We start from the raw sequence: 16,221 nt of genomic DNA on the forward strand, positions 1-16,221 counted from the left end.
GGCTTGACGTGGCAGGAGGAAGGCTCGGTGAGGAAGTACTTGGTTATTTATAGAAAGGCGGGGGCCAAAGACACCTTGGGGAAAAGCCCCCATACTCCTTCCCATTCTACGTCCAGGGAGTTGGCTTCCCTGGCTGCCCCAGACCACCCTCCCCCGGCCCTTGAGACCTGCTTGATGCCCAGGGTCCTGGGAGCTCTCTGGGGCCTCAGGAATCAGGTTGCATATGAGTGGAAGAGGCAGGACAGAAGGCTGCAGAAGGCCCCTTGCATGGACATGAGCCTGGAGAGGAGCAGACCACTGCCTGGGTACTTGGTGGGGGGCTGGAGCATGGCTGAGGGTGTTGTTTAAAGAATCAGAGCCCAGGGACTTCCCTGTGGTCCAGTGGTTAAGACTTCACACTTCAAATGCAGGGAGTGAGGACTTGATCCCTGGTTGATGAACCAAGATCCCACATGCTAGGTGGCACGGCTAAAAAAGACTTAAAAAAAAATTTTTTTTTTAAGAATAAAGAAGCAGAGCCCAGCAAGAGGAGAATGGACAACTAAACTGGTAAATTCCTACAGAGCACTTACTAGTCAGCAATAAAAGAGAGCAGACCAAAGATATGGGTAACAACGTGGATGGATTTCAACTTTGTCATAAGTGGAAGAAGACAGACACCAGAACTGTATAATATGAATCCTTTCGTAGGAACAGGTGACATTAATCTAGGAAGCTGGAAATCAGAAGAGCAATGGCCTCTCGAGGGGTGGGGATGTCTAACGTGTTAAATTTAACATTCAGCACACAAAATTTTAACATCTGTTTCACTGCTACTGCTGCTGCTGCTGCTGCTAACTCGCTTCAATCATGTCTGACTCTGTGCGACCCCATACTGGGGAGGGTTAAATACATGGGTGGTTGTTATTTTCTGTGTAGGTTTCTCTCCCTCTCTCGTGTGTTTTCATTGAAGTATAGTTGATCTACAATATTATGTTACTTTCAGGTATAGCAAAATGATTCAGTTATACATACATAGATATCTATTTTTTTTAGGTTCTTTTTTCCTTATAAGTTATTATGAAATATTGACTATAGTTCTCTATAGGTCTTTGTTGGTTGGTTAGCTATATTATATATAGTAGGGTGTACATGTTAATCCTGAACTCTTAATTTTATTGCTTCCCCTCCTCTCCCCTTTGGTAACCGAATCTGCGTGTGTGTGCGTGTGTTTGTATTTTGGCCAGGCTGTGTTCCCCATCCAGGAACTGAACTCATGCTTCTGCAGAGAAAGTACCAAATCCTAACCACTAGGTCACCAGGGAACTCCCTGTGTGTGTCTTTAATATTCCACAATAAATGAATATCTCTCAAAAGGTACAATGTGTAAAAGCCCAGGAGGAGACATAGAAGGTTAAAATATGTGACAAAAATCCCTAACTGGGGCATACTATCTCATGTATATATGTGACAGGCATTTGAAGCACTTAAAATGTAGACTGAATGTCGAGTACAGTAGTACATCCCTTACCTTTGGTTCGATTTCCAAGAAAATAGGAAATAAGAAATTTTAGAAATAATTCTTATGTTTGAAATTGCACCCTTTTCTCCTACCATCTACCGCAACCCGCAAAGGACGTGAATCATCAGTGGTCCAGCGTATCTTGCCCATTAGTCACTTACTAATAGTAGCCAGCTCGGTTATCAGATTGATGAGGTATCCCAGGGCTTGGGTTCAAGTGACCTTTTTTTTTACTAAAAATGGCCCCATTGTGCAAGAGGAGTGACACTGGCAATTCAGATGTGCCAAAGAGAAGCTGTAAAGTACTTTTTTAAGTGAAAAGGTAAACATTCTTGACTAAGTAAAGGAGGAAAAAAAATCATATGCTGAGGCTGTTAAAACCTACAACAAGTACACCTCTTCTACCTGTGAAATTGTGAAAAAAGAAAAAAAAATCTGTGTTAGTTTTGTTGTTGCACCTCCAACTGCAAAAATTACGGCCATGGTGCATGGTAAGTCCCTAGTTAAGATGGAAAAGGCTTTTGAAAAACTCTGCAATTAGGGTCTTCCCTGGTGGTCCGGTGGCTAAGACTCCAATGCTCCCAATGCAAGTGGCCCGGGTTTAATCCCTGGTCAGGGAACTGGATCCCACATGCCACAACTAAAGACCTGGTGCAGCCAAATAAATTAAATAAATAAAAAGAATTTTAAAAATTGCTTTACCATTATGTTTTCTTTATAAAAGCTATGTTCCAAATAAAATGACTCCAAAAGACTTATAGGAAAGAAATTGGTAAGTGGAAACAAACAAATACAAGTTCTGTTACCGTAGGAGAAAGCATTGTGTGCCTAGTCCCTCAGGCGTGTCCAGCTCTTTGTGAGCCCGGGGACTGTAGCCCACCAGGCTTCTCTGTCCATGGGATTCTCCAGGCAAGACTACTGGAGTGGGTTGCCATTCCCTCTGCAGAGGATCTTCCTGACCCAGGGATCGAACCCAGGTCTCCTGCATTGCAAGCAGATTCTTTATCATGTGACCTGCAGGGAAGTTCTAAGACAAAGCATTAATATGGGACAAAAGTGATCATGAAGATGAAAAGTATAAGCCACAATAAAGAAGTTACACTCACCTTTGCAGGATAAGTGACATTGCAGTAAACATTATCACTGGGAATATAAGGCATTAAATCTTAATAATAAGGTATTTTGAGAGAGGGAGGGAGACCATATTCACATAATTTTTATTACAGTAAACTTAAAATTGTTCTGTTTTATTATTAGTTACTGTTGTTAACCTCTGTTTGGATGGCAATAAAATACAGTATTTCATTTGCATTGCATGACAAATGGTTAACATCCTCAGTCATAAGTGGGACTTATGGGACTTCTCTGGTGGTCCAGTGGTTAAGACTTTGCCTGCCAATGAAGTGGGTGAGGGTTCGATCCCTAGTCGGGGAGCTAAGATCCCACATGGCTCGCTGCCAAAAAACCAAAGTATAAAACATAAATAATATTGTAACAAATCCAATAAAGACTTAGAAAATGATCCAAATTAAAAAAATCTAAAAATAAATAAATGAGTTCTTAGAAACCAGTAACAAAGATATTGCTATTCGAAGAAAAATGGAAAAAAAAAAAACAGAAGAAAATGAAATAACACAAATGACTAGTGCGGTTTAAGCATATGTGAAGATGCCTGAGCTCAACAATAACAGAAGAAAAGCAATTTCTTTGTAATATCATACTATCAAAGATTAAAAATCTAATGTTTGGACAGACCCCCATAAACACTGGGCACAAGATTGATGAGGTCCTGTCTATATAGTAGGGGAAACATTGTTAATCTCTTACTGGGCCTAATTTATAAATTAAACTCTATCGCAGGTACTAAAGTGAAAGTGAAAGTCTGTCAGTGTCTGACTCTTTGTGACCCCATGGACTGTAGTCTGCCAGGCTCCTCTGTCCATTGGATTCTCCAGGCAAGAATACTGGAGTGGGTAGTCGTTCCCTTCTCCAGGGAATCTTCCCAACCCAGGGACAGAACCCAGGTCTCCCGCATTGCAGGTGGATTCTTTACCATCTGAACTACCAGGGAAGCCCAACAAGTATGTAAGTGTAGGAAAAGCTTACAATACAGGTAACTCAGAACTCTACAAGGTTGCAGGCAACCATGGGGGGGTCTTGGAACAGAACCCCCAGGGATATGAGGAATCCTGTAGAGACAATATCAAATAGTTTTCAAAACAAAATATTAGCTTTATTTACTTGAGCTGACATTTAACAGTCAGAAGAAATTAATTAGATGCTGAGAAGGGCATTGGTGATGCCCTTGTCGGGAATGGGGCTGAAGATCATGAGTGCTGACTTGAGGCTTGACTTACTTACTTCCTACAAAGATGATCAAGGCCAAGTTGAGCAATAGCCTTCTCCCTCTTGTGCTGAGGGGTCAGTAATAAACAGCTCCCCGTCATCACTTCTGCAGATCTGGGAACTTCTCTCTGTGTTTGGAACCACAAAAATAATTTAATTTTTTTTAAGTTTTTCAAATGAATTTATTTATTTTTGCCTGTACTGAGTCTTTGTTGCTGCTCAAGGGTTTTTCTAGTTGCCGTGGGCAGGCTTTTCATTACAGTGACTTGCTGCACAGCATGTGCAGGCGCTGTCGTTTAGTTGCCCTGCACAGCATGTGAAGTCTTCTGGGACCAAGGATCGAACCTGCATCCTCTGCATGGGCAGGCAGATTCCTAACCACTGCACCACCAAGGAAGTCCAAAGATGATTTTTTGACAATTCTCCTCAATCCAAAAATCTAAAGTTCTCTTCATTTCCCCTACCTTCACCACACCTCATGTTTTAGAAACATTCTTGAATGTATCACATTTTGTATGTCACCTTTAATTTCAGACTTCTCTTCACAAGCAAGGCTTGAGGTTAATTGACTGTTCCAACAACTGTAAAATTTTCAATTTTGCTTCAATTGTATTCTCCCTTGTATCAGCAGAAGCCTTTTGTTTTTCACTCAGTTTTAAACAACAATTAGGGCAACTGGCAAAAAGATAGTCAAGTATTTGTTTGAGTTGCCACCCACACGTTGCCATGGAAGTACTTTCTGCCAGGCCTGATGCTATGGGTGCTAAGATAGTGAGAGATAAAGATAGTTATGTTAATGAGGCAACTTTTGGAAAGCAACTAAATATGGGGGCTGGTAGCCAGTGGAGCCAACCACGTGATTATAGGTTTGGAACTTCCAGCCCCATCCCTCAGTTTCAAGAGGGGAGAAGAGCTGGAGATTGAGTTCAATCACCAATGGTTAATGATTTAATCCATCATGTCTATGTAATGAGATGGTGAGGTGAAGTCGCTCAGTCGTGTCCGACTCTTTGCGACCCCATGGACTGTAGCCTACCAGGCTCCTCCATCCATGGGATTCTCCAGGCAAGAATACTGGAGTGGGTTGCCATATCCTTCTCCAAGGGATCTTCCCGACCCAGGGATCAAACCCAGGTCTCCCGCATTGGAGGCAGACGCTTTAACCTCTGAGCCAACAGGGAAGTAATGAGATGGTGGCTCAGTGGTAAAGAATCTGCCTGCCAATGCAGGGGACTCGAGAGACATGAGTTCCATCCCTGGGTGGGAAAGATCCCCTGGAGGAGAAAACAGCAACGCACTCCAGTATTCTTGCCTGGACAATCCCATGGACAGAGGAGCCTGGTGGGCTACAGTCCATGGGATTGCAAAGATTCAGACATGACTGAGCAACTGACCACACAAGTCAGCTGACCACATTAGCCTTCTGCTCAAGCAAGACTAGCTGCAAATGAGGGTAAAACTCCAGATACAGAGAACAAACTAATGGTTACCAGCGTGGGGGACATGGGAATGGCAATACAAGGGTGGCAGAGTGGGAGGTATAAACTACTAGCTATTAGGCTGCAAGAATGTATTTTACCACAGCAGGGAATAGAGTCAATATTTTGTAATAGCTGTAAATGGAGTGCAACCTTTAAAAATTGTGTTTTAAAAAAAGTAATAGTTCTTAAATCAAACAGAATATAATACCTATTGTAACTGGTATACAGACGCTCCCAGAAGAATACTTTGAAATCCTCAAATAGCTTCCTTGAAAGTTTTGTTGCAAGAAACTAATAAAATATTGAAGAAATGAGGTGTACTTAAAAGATTATGAGATGGATCCTACTGCTCCCCTTTCCCCTCCTTTAATTTTTTTTTTTTCTTTTGGCCAAGTGGCATGTGGGATCTTAGTTCCCTGACCAGTGATCTAACCCGTGTCCCCTGCAGTGGAAGCATGGAGTCTCAAACACTGGACCATCCAGGGGAGTCCCTTTCCTCCTTTAATTTGCTGTCTCATTCTAATCCTCTATCTGAATTGTCTTTCCATTCTGAAGAGACTACAAGGCCATAAGCAAAAATCCACCAAGCTAATGGTGTTGAAGGAGGGCTCCTATCCAGAGTTGATGAGACCCTGAGATTTTTCTGCTACATTATTCTCTTAAACAGCCAAGTGGGAACTAAAATTAAAAGTAATATGTTTTCAAAATTGCCAGAGATTGGAAGCTGATATTCAGAAGCTGATAGGAATTTTTTTTAGGCCTTCTCCCCTAAACTAAAATAAAGCTATATAGCCAGAGGGAGTAGAGCAAGTCGGGTATAATGTAGTTGGGTGGGCTTATCAAGCTATGATGTCATTTAAGTGAAGTGAAGTGTTTGTCACTCAGTCGTATCTGACTCTTTGCGACCCCATGGACTGTAGCCCACCAGGCTCCTCTGTGCATGGAATTCTCCAGCCAAGAATACTGGAGTGGGTTACCATTTCCTTCTCCAAGGGATCTTCCCAACCCAGGCATCGAACCCTGGTCTCCTGCATTGCAGGCAGACTCTTTACCGCCTGAGCTAAATCCTTGATAAAGTGAAAGAAGCTGTCTTTATCTTACACATCTTTATAAAACTGTGAATGCAACTCTAGAAAACTTAACCATCCCTCAAAGTCTTCTTTTTCATTTTTATTTATTTATTTTTAATTTTTTAGACCTTTTGGCAGTACTGAGTGGTCCATGGGATTTTAATTCCTGGGCCAGGGACTGAACGTGCACCCCCTGCAGTGGAAGTGTGGAGTCTTAATCACTGGACCATCAGGGAAGTCTGTCATCTTTAAATGCTTACAAATACTGTGAAAGATTGGGACACTGGAGACAGAATGTGTCCTACACTTAAGAAAAGAAGGAAAGTTTAAATAATAATTACTCTAGGACTTTGATAACAGGGAAATAAATCCCAAGATTTCTTGAAGAAAACTTGGACTTTTTTCTGTGCCTTTGTAATATAGATTTTCGGCCCCATTTTCTCTAGGACCAGAGAGCCAATTCTTTGAAATAAAAACTGGGGAGAAACTTCTTATCAGAAAGAGGACAGAATGAAAAAGAGGTAATAAAAAAATCTTTTAAGTGTTTCTCCACAGATACTATTGAAAGGCTTTAGCCATCTCAGCTGGTAATCTTAACTTACTCTATCTGATAGAAAAGTGACTTAGATCTCACTTGTTTTATAACTAGTACATTTTATATTCTTATGCCTGTTTCATGACTAAAATATTAAACTGAAACTGCAAGGTCTCTTTTTGCATTTCTGTGTGTTCATAAATATCTATGTATATGTGTTGTAAATATGTGCTACTTTTTGCCTGCAGTTGGTATTACTAAAATTAATTTGTAGAAGAGCTCTATTTAATTGGTTTAAAAACAAACAAGCACTAACTTGAGTTTAAATTTAACAGAAACTTGCCCAAATGACTTTCGAGTTTACATGATCTGGGATTAATCTTGAATAAATAAAAGCTGGTTTATGGTTTTTGGTTAAATTAAAACAAGCATGGCTTTAGAGTGATCAACAATGATCAACATGTATCATGTAGACATACAACTTTTATTCCAACTGGATTTATGAATCAGAAAAGTTCATGTTTCTCTGTCACAAAATTTGTCAGCAAGGAAAATAACTTGGTACGACAATATTTACATAGATAATCTAAACAAATGAACTAAATGGTTGTCAGACAAAAAGTTTCTAGGTGAACTTTTAAAATAGTTTCCCCAAATCTTTTTGGTAACCTGAAACCTTAAAGATATGCTAAGTTAAATCAAATGATGGATGCATGCAAAATCGCTTCAGTCGCATCTGACTCTTTATAACCCTATGGACTATAGCCCACCAGGCTCCTCTGTCTATGGGATTCTCCAGGCAAGAACACTAGAGTGGGTTGCCTTGCCTTCTTCAAGAGGATCTTCCTAGTTCAAAGATGGAATTCCTATGGCTCCTGAATTGGCAGGTGGGTTCTTAACACTAGTGCCACCTGGGAAACTCTAAGTGATGGCTAGTCATTGACTAGATCATTCTCAAATAAGATAAAATTCTGAAACACTGATTATCGAACACTGGTTTATATACTTTTGGCTTCCTTTTACATAAAAACTTATGATATTTGGATGCCATGCTGAGAACTTTTCTATGAGAAAGCACCTGTTTCTAGAAATTATAAAAAAGTATTTATAAGTCCGCCAATCCACAAAATGCTAACGGACAGTTCACGATTGCTTACTTTTTCATTTTCAGTAAAAATTAAAGATTTGTAAAGGTTAGAAATTCTAATATATGTGATTAAAGCTAAAAGAAGCAATAAAGAAAACATCTCTGTATGCAAGAAAAGTAGGATGTGTGTTTTGAGTAAAAAAAAAAAAAGATTTATGAAAAAGAAATATTTGAAAAGAGATTTTATGTGTGGTCAGGACTGGCTAAGATTGGAATGAAATAAAGTAAATGTGGCCCAGGTCCACCTCGTTTCTGCCCACTCCTCCTCCCCGGCCCCCACGCGGTCCTACTCCTTGGTGACCTCCTCCCATTTCCGCCTCCTCCCCAGATCACCTTCACGGTCACCTTTCACGTCTCCCCCACGGCCACCCTGGGAGACAAGCTGCTTCTTGCCGCCAATGCGAGCAGGTGAGCTGGGCCAGGCCCAGGGCAGCACCCGCTCCCTCTCAGTCTCCTCCCCTGGGGAACTTGCCAGCTGGGATCCTCGTCTTCTTCCAGTGAGAATAACAGCCCCAAGCCACCTTCCAGCTGGAGCTGCCCATGAAGTATGCCGTCTACACCGTGATCAGCAGGTGCCACACCACGACCTCCAAGGGGTCCTTGCCCATGACGCTGTGGGGCGTGGGGAATTCTTTCTCTCCGTAGGAGCTGAACATCGGCCAAGTTTAAGTCTTATCGCCACCCTCTCAAGTGGTAGAGGACACTACTAGGAGCACTTATCAATCGAGTGCTTATTGTGGGCTATTGATGATAATAATAATTGTGAAATTATTGTCAATAGAAAGTGAAAGTGAAGCGCTCAGTCGTGTCCGACTCTTTGCGACCTGTGGACTGTAGCCCACCAAGCTCCTCCGTCCATGGGATTTTCCAGGCAAGAATACTGCAGTGGGTTGCCATTTCCTTCTCCAGGGGATCTTCCCAACCCAGGAGTTGAACCCAGGTCTCCCACATTGCAGGCAGATGCTTTAACTTCTGCACCACATCCTACATTTATTGGAGGCTGAAGTTCTCAGAAGCCTTTCTTAAAAGCCTCAAGATGAGACTTCCCTGGTGGTCCAGTGGCTAAGACACTGTGTCCCGACGCAGAGAACCTGGGTTGGACCCCTGGTCAGGGAACTAGATCACACATGCCACAAAAAAAAGCTCACCTTCTGCAACGTAGACCTGGTTCAGCCAAATTAATAGATCAGTGTTGTTTAAAAAGCCTCAAGATTGTCCCAGGTCCCCTAAGACACATGAGATGTGACCTTGTTTTCAAGGTTCTTATAGCCTTATTGGGGGAGCAGTGTTACCCTGATATAAGGCAGAATCTCATCAGGGGCTTCCCCGAGGTTCTGTGTCCTGAGGCTGTGTGAGTTTCCAAGGAGGCAGAGAGGGGGTCCCTGGGCCTCCTGTCATGGAGGTGGGGAGGCTTCAGCTACACATTGACAGGTCCGTGGCTTTGGGCTTAACCCTTGGCATCCGGGCAGGATGATTCCTCATCCCAAGAACAGATTGACACCCTGTGGGGCATTTATAACCACCAGAAGGAGATGACCTGCTCGTTGCAGAGGTTGGGGATCAGGGAAAAGTTGGATGAAAGGAAAAGGGCTTTTGTGCTGCCCAGGGAGGGGCGCACATGGTGTGTGAGGCTAAGGAGTCAAGTCAGAGGCTTGAGCAGACACCTTCCTTCAACAAATACCTTCCTAGCAGCTGCTATGTTCCAGGCAGGGTGCTGTGATGACTTTCTGTAAATTCGCTTGTCATTCAGCTAAGAGTTATTGGGCCCCTATTGTGTGTCATCAACACTAGACGCAAACCCCTGCTTTTGTGAGATCTATGCACTCGTGACTTGAAACAGGCCCAGGTGGCTTAACCCGGGTCCCCCCACCCCCACCGCTGGTCCCACCCACGGGCCTCCTGGGTGACATCCTCCTGCCCAGGGTTTCACACTCTCCTTCAGTCCTGCACACCCCTTCAGCCCAGGCAGGTGCAAGCTGGGAGGCTGTTTGCTGGCGTGTGCGCTGGGGTTGTCACACTTGCTTGCAGGAGACCCACAAGCGGGACACACCATGCCTGTGACTCTGTGGCTCAGTGGTATTGTTGACTTGTGACTCTCTGGGTGGGGCCACTCAGGGGACAAGCTGAAGTGTCTGGGGGAGCCCTTCTGAGGGTCTAGAATTTGGATAATGCTGGCAAAGGAGTGAGTGGAGCAGAAGTGAGACCAGCCACCCAGGGAGGGGCCAGGCTGGTCACTGGGTCTCCAGATGGGCCTGGGCAGCCTTAGGTGGGGTTCCTACACTGACCCCAGCGATTTTCTTTCTCCTTCCTCCCTCAGCAGGCTAGCTTCTTCAAACGTCAGTGCAAGGAAATAACGAAGGGAGCAAACGGACAGACTGTCCTAAGAAATGAAACAGGAGACCACCAAGTTGTACAAAAAGAAACTATCTCCTGTTGTCATTTGGATCTGCTCTGCCCTGAGAGGTTCCCTGGCCTTCTTACTCTCATCCCAGGCAGGCCTGATGGGGAAGAAGCATTCCAAGCAAGGGGAGCTGGGATCAGCCGCTTTCTGCCTTTGGGAGGATGCAGTGTGTTTGCACAAATCACCTTGCCAGGGAGGGGGCATTGGTCTTATCAAGGCTCCAACTGGAAATCCCAGGACAGGATCCCTGCTGTGCAACCTGAGGACTTGACTTCGAATTTCTACCTAGAAATCCATGGACGAGAGCCTCAGTTTCCACTCTCCGTTTGTCTGCTAACCACTGATGACCTCTCTAAAATACAGTACTGAGCCAGGTGCACATCTTCATCCATCTTCAGTGGCTCCCCATCACTTGAAGTGTAACTTCTGAACTTGCCAGCTTGATGTTAGAAATCCAATTCCCTTTCTAAAAGTCTGGTTTGGAGCACACAGCATAAGCTTCTCTGTGCCTCTCTGTCACCTTGATTTCCACAGGTGAAAGGAAGCGGTACAGCTGAGAATCTGAGTCCAGATTTCCAGAATTGAGTTGAGAATGAAATGTCTGCATGTTGGAGCTCGTGAACATGAACTGGTCAGCGTTGGAAGGATGAGTGCCCCTCCCCCAAGAAGGGGCATGGCCTTGATGCCACTTGGGCTCAAACAGCTCCAGAATTTCCCAGAGATTAAAAGAGGCTCAGGGTTGGCCAGCCTGCAGTATCTTCTAAAGTTAGCCCTTCATTCTGACCTCAGACTCCATGCTGGGAACTGCTGGCAGTTTAGTCTTTTTTTTTTTTTGGCAGTTTAGTCTTTAGTTCCCCATTTGTTTGGAATCTGTTTGCAGTCCCCATTCTTTGAAGACTGCTAGTTCAACCCTTTCCCCAGTCCCTATCTTTTTTTTTTTTTTTTAAGAATCCTTCTTTAAAAAAAAAAATGGCTATACTGGGTCTTCTAGTTGCAGCAAGCAGGTTTAGTTGCCCCTTGGGAGGTGGGATCTTAGTTCCCTGATCAGGGGTTGAACCCGTGCTCCCTGCCTTGGAAGGCAGATTCTTAACCACTGGACCACCAGGAAAGTCCCCTCCACCAGTCCCTAATCTTTTGACTACTGGTGGTGTCCACAGTTCTAGGTCTTCAGTTACTGTCAGTTTCTGTTAGTGAGCACAAGAGATAAAGACTGCTGGGAATCTCAGAAGCCAAAAAGTTGCAAAAAATGGTGGGAACAGATCAAGCAGTTTCCTGCCCCCTAACTCAAAGATCCCAGTGTCACAAGGAACACACATAAGATGGTCACAGAATGAGTTAATTTGACAGTAGGTCACCTGCCAAAACATCCAGAAAATTTTTATGCAGTAAGGCAAGCTGTTAAATACGGTCTGATCTCCAACCAAGTGACATACATATCCTTTTAGGTACTCGTGTGGCTCTGAGACACCCAAAGGCTTAGCTAATAAATAAGTACACTTGAGAGAGAGATGCATAGACTCAGCTGTGGCCCAGTATAGGCTCAGCTGTGACCCGATAGCTTGAAGGACTACTTGGACTTTGTCTTGACCTTCCTGACCTCGAGAGTCTTTTAAAGTCCATTTGCGGTTCCTTATAAAATGTTCCAGCAAAGCAGTCTTAAACTTACATGATCAGCCACTACTGTTTTATTCATTCATTTTTGGCTGTGTTGGGTCTTCTTTGCTGCACCCGGGCTTTCTCTAGGTGTGGTACTCGGGCTTCTCACTGTGGTGGCTTCTCTTATTATGGAGCACCAGCACTAGGGCATGTAGGCTCTGTAGCTGCAGCTCCTGGGCTCTAGAGCACAGGCTCAGTAGTTGTGGCGGGATCAAACCCGCATCTCCTGCATTGGCAGGCAGATTCTTTACCACTAAGCCTCTTGGGAAGCCCATGGATGCCAAACAAACACCCCAAATGAAGCAGCTGATATATATGAATGTAACCCATGTGGGGTGGGCTTTGTGATGACTGAGATACCGACCTGATGAACATGCCCATTACCTAGGTCATGGTAAATGCTGTGGTTAGAAGGGACCCTTTCACATGGGCACCCCATATAATGCAATTGTTGCAAAACCGAAAAACAGTGCAGGAAGCTTTATTGAATTTCCTGTCTCAGCTTTCCCTCATAGGTCTTACAGATGAAACCAAGTAAAGGGCTCAGGTACCCACAGCGCAGAAAGCCAAGCTGTGACAACAGGCGTTTGCAGCAAGGTAAGGATTTATTGCTTGGGAATGACAGACAAGCCTCAGATCTACTCCAATCTGGTCTTTGAGTTAAAGGGTTTGGTTTTTTTTAATTTCCTAACGTAAGGAACAAAGAGGCTGGGATCGATCATTTCTTATGACATATCTTTTTAAAAAAATAATTTTAAAAATTTATTTATTTTTGGCTGTGTTGGGTCTTGGTTGCTACACGCTCACTTTCTCTAGTTGTGTGTGAAGCCCTCCCATTTTGGTGGCTCCTCTTGTTTTGGAGCAGGCGCTCTAGAGTGCGGGTTTCAAGAACTGAGGCACACGGCTCCGCAGTTTCAGCTCCCAGGCTCTAAAGCACAGGCTCAGCAGTTGTGGCGCCCTGGCTTGATTGCCCCATGGCATGTGGGATCTTCTCAGACCAGGGATCGAACCCGGGTCTCCTGCAGTGGCAGGGTTTCTTACCACTGAGCCCTTGCGACCCTTCTTAATCATAGCTTTGGAAGTTGGGATGTCTCTGGTGTAGGATTCTCTGGTCAGGAGGTCCATATGACTTGGGAGTCTGTTAGCTTATCTTGCCCTAGAGAAACAACCGGAGTTTGTACCTTGATGATTTTATCTACAATAACAATTTAAGTACATGAACGACATTATCGACGGCAGCCAAATTTTAGTCATGTGACTCTGGCTGATTTGTGTTCAGTTAGCACAGAATTGAGGTTCTCTACTAAGTCCTAGAGGGCACGAAATGGGGAATAAAGTTTTGCATTAAGCGATAAATTGGTAAGGGAATTAGGAAGACTCAGTTTCACAGATGGTAATAAAAATATTAAGTTAATTAACAAGAGAATGAGAAGAGGCCAAGGGGAGATTCAAGGGACTTCCCAACAGAGTGAAAAATTTTAAATGGTTATTAAGAATTAAGATGAATAAGCAAATATTGATAGGAAACAAATGAAGAGGAAACAGAAAGGGGAGAGTCACGAGACTCGTCCCAGCAGAAGGAAATCCTTAGGAGATTTTGGATAAATTGAAAAAGTCAGCAGCCATCTGGCCTAGAAACATTAAACATAAATTTTTCCATCTGTATTAAATATGTAAGGTCTTATCTACATGGATTTGATTACAGAAACTAACAAAGTATTCTCTAAATAATGAAAAGAGAAAAGAGGGGAAAAGGCAAAAGTCAGATTGCAGAAATGATGATGAGAAACCTGACCAACCGTTGCTTGGTACAGTGGTTAGATGGGTTTATCAGATTAAAGACTGACAAAAGGGCCTTGGTTCAATCCCTCACCGATGACCAAAAGCCTTTGGCACAAGACTGGGCCAAGTGGTCAGAGGGTGGAGAAGTTTCCAGGGCTCCTTGAGAGGGAAGCCACATCCATTGGTGAAGCCCCTACACAGGCAGCAATTAGATGATGAAGATGTAAGCATGTAATGATTGATAGGATTATGAAAGTTGGAATGCTGAAACAGGCTTTACATAAAGAAGTTGTGTCTTCCTCTATGGCACTGGATACTATCTTTGGCAGGAGAGCGCTTTCCCGATCTAGTATTGTGGATGAAGTCCTAATGGAGGCTGCAGTTAGGAATGTAAGGCAGAGACACAAAGTGAGCAAACGCTGTTGGGAAAATGATGCCAATAAACATATACCACACAGGGTTACCACAAACCTTCAATTTGTTAAAAAAAACAACCAACCAAACAAAAAAAACCCCTTTCAATATTTGCAATGCACAGTGAAGTACAATAATAATAAAACAAAAGGAATGTAGGGTAAAAGTTTGTAGGAGAATTGGTGGGTTTGAACAGTCTTTATAGTGATTACTTTTTTTCCCCCATTTTTGGCTGTGATGGGTCTTTGTTGCTGCCCCCAGGCTTTTTCTAGTAGCAGTGATTGCTGGCCACTCTCTAGTTGCGGCTCACAGGCTCTAGAGCACGGGCTCCATAGTTGTGACGCATGGGCTTAGTTGCTCCACAGCATGGGGGATCCTCCCAGAGCAGGGATCAAACCCATGTTCCTGGCCTTAGCAGGTGGAGTCTTAATCGCTGGACCACCAGGGAAGTCGTCTTGTTTAAAAAAAAAATGTATGTGTCTGGCTGTGTCAGGTCTTACTTGCAACAAATGAGATCTTTGTTGAAGTGTGCAGGCTTCTCTGATTGTGGCCTATGGCCTCCAGAGTGTACAGGCCCTGTAGTTTTGGCTTGCAGGTTTAGTTGACCCGCATGTGGGACCTTAGTTCCTCTACCTGGGATTGAACTAGCATCCCCCGAATCGAAGGTGGATCTTTAACTACTGGACCACCAGGGAACTTTCCAGTTGCATTTCTTATTGATTATATTCCAGGGTGGTATTCCCATGTTGAATCTCATGGGAGTATTTCCCCTACCTAGTATCATGTAAAATAGAAGACATGTAAATCTTCCCTTCAAGCAATGTTAATTGGACATGCTAAATGGAAACCGGGAAGATTCCCTGAGCCCAAACATCGTATAACAGAAGCCAGAGTGTGGGTGGGGACGGATTCTCCCTATGATAGCCCTGTGTGAGATAACCCTACATGGAAACTAGCTGGGGCTTATGGCAAAATGCTATGAGCAATGCCTACTGGGACTTAGGCCTAGAGAGTTAAAACAATCTGATGAATGTGGCAGTGCCCAGGACAGTTTCCTCTGCTCAGTTCAGTCACTCAGTCGTGTCTGACTCTTTGTGACCCCATGGACTGCAGCATGCCAGGCTTCCCTGTCCATCACCAACTCCCAGAGCTTGCTCAAACTCATGTCCACTGAGCCAGTGATACCATCCAACCATCTCGTCCTCTGTCGTTCCCTTCTCTTCCCGCCTTTAGTCTTTCCCAGCATCAGGGTCTTTTCCAATGAGTCACTTCTTCACATCAGGTGGCCAAAGTATTGGAGCTTCAGCTACAGCATCAGTCCTTCCAATAAATATTCAGGACTGATGTCCTTTAGGATGGGCTGGTTTGATCTCCTTGCAGTCCAAGGGACTCTCAAGAGTCTTCTCCAACACCACAGTTCAAAAGCATCAATTCTTCAGCACTGAACTTTCTTTATGTCCAACTCTTACATCCATACATGACCACTGGAAAAACCATAGCTTTGACTAGACGGACCTTTGTTGGCAAAGTAATGTCTCTGCTTTTTAATACGCTGTCTAGTTGGCCATAGCTTTTCATCCAAGGAGCAAGCGTCTTTTGATTTCATGGCTTCTGTCACTATCTGCAGTGATTTTGGAGCCGAAGAATATAAAGTCTGTCACTGTTTCCATTGTTACCCCATCTATTTGCCATGAAGTGATGGGACCAGATGCCATGATCTTAATTTTTTGAATGTTGAGTTTTAAGCCAGCTTTTTCCCTCTCCTCTTTCAATTTCATCAAGAGGCTCTTTAGTTCTTCTCTGCTTTCTTCCACAAGGGTGGTGTCTCTACATATCTGAGATTACTGATATTTTTTCTGGCAATCTTGATTTCAGCTTGTGCTTCATC

This window comes from Budorcas taxicolor, chromosome 2 (genome assembly GCF_023091745.1).
Source record: "Budorcas taxicolor isolate Tak-1 chromosome 2, Takin1.1, whole genome shotgun sequence".
Lineage (NCBI taxonomy): Eukaryota > Metazoa > Chordata > Mammalia > Artiodactyla > Bovidae > Budorcas > Budorcas taxicolor.